Source organism: Triticum aestivum, chromosome 3B, assembly GCF_018294505.1.
Source record: "Triticum aestivum cultivar Chinese Spring chromosome 3B, IWGSC CS RefSeq v2.1, whole genome shotgun sequence".
Lineage (NCBI taxonomy): Eukaryota > Viridiplantae > Streptophyta > Magnoliopsida > Poales > Poaceae > Triticum > Triticum aestivum.
Window position 1 is genome coordinate 816,041,699 of NC_057801.1, and position 1,450 is coordinate 816,043,148.

General features: G+C 40.4%; 1 non-coding gene across 1 annotated transcript; it reads right to left on the bottom strand.

The window, feature by feature from the left end:
• Positions 1-867: 867 nt before the first annotated feature.
• Positions 868-940, bottom strand: TRNAR-UCU (transfer RNA arginine (anticodon UCU)). Its single transcript has one exon. It is a non-coding gene; the product is annotated as a tRNA-Arg (tRNA).
• Positions 941-1,450: the final 510 nt, after the last annotated feature.

Consider the following 1,450-nt stretch of genomic DNA (forward strand, 5'->3'; position numbering starts at 1 on the left):
AATCATTTATCTTCCTTTTGTTTTGAGGAAAGGCCATCATGACTAGTTTTATTGAAACTCAAATTAGGTTTAGATCGTCTACGAGCTTGCTGACAACAATGTCAGGAGACTCGTCCAACCAGCTAAAAGAAGTCTTATTACAATAATAAAAATGAGCTAGCACGTGAGCCGCTGATTTACAAGGTCGATAACAGTGCTTAAAAATGACCTTTCCAATATAATTACTAGTGTCTAGACATTCTGCGAAAATGGCCGCTGCAGCGTCCCATCAAGTTGTTTGACCATTACAAAAACTGATGACCTGTAGAGAATCTGATTCCGCTTCCACTCGATTACATCCGAGGGAGACTCGTCCATCATGACTAGTTTTATTGAAACTCAAATTAGGTTTAGATCGTCTACGAGCTTGCTGACAACAATGTCAGGAGACTCGTCCAACCAGCTAAAAGAAGTCTTATTACAATAATAAAAATGAGCTAGCACGTGAGCCGCTGATTTACAAGGTCGATAACAGTGCTTAAAAATGACCTTTCCAATATAATTACTAGTGTCTAGACATTCTGCGAAAATGGCCGCTGCAGCGTCCCATCAAGTTGTTTGACCATTACAAAAACTGATGACCTGTAGAGAATCTGATTCCGCTTCCACTCGATTACATCCGAGGGCGTTCGCAAACACAAGGCCATCTCGCATGACCAAAGCTTCAGTAGTAATTATATCCCGCTGCAAAAGGAATGAATTTGCATTGAGCTCTACATGTTGTGTCGTAATAGTACCAAACTTCAAATGGTCGTCCTCACAAATTATTAAGCGCATCTGTGTCTGTGTCGTAAACATAAACGGTAGGGCATAGAAACAAAATAGAAGCACGCCCGGTGGGACTCGAACCCACAATCGCCTGATTAGAAGTCAGACGCCTTATCCATTAGGCCACGGGCGCTGTTGTGATCACAGAAATAATATCCGCCTATTTATTCTTTGCGAGCAGTGGGCAGACTCAAAGCACACAAATTAAATGTCTGCGTGCATAAAATACAAATTCTGATTTTAGATACAAGAATGAATACATGGATAGACCTGCAAAGTCAATCACGCCTTATATTTTGGGAAGGAGGGGGGTATCAACCATGAATGCTTTAACGTTGGACACATATTTGATTTTGCCTACAAAAAAAGAACACTTATTTGATTGATCACCAACAAGTGGTACGTGGGAGAATTTGCCGATCAATTATTTAAGTGTCGTTACAAAGAAGGGGTCCACTTTGGTGCAACATTTACGATAAAAATATACCTTGGAACACTCATATAACCTATCAAGAATATGGTCGTCAAATATCGGGCCAATTTGCAAGAAATAATGGTTCAACGGACAACAAGAGAACTTCCTTTCTTTATCTTCTCATCTCTTCGCAGCACCTCGGGAATTAATCCGTTTCACATAGTAGGT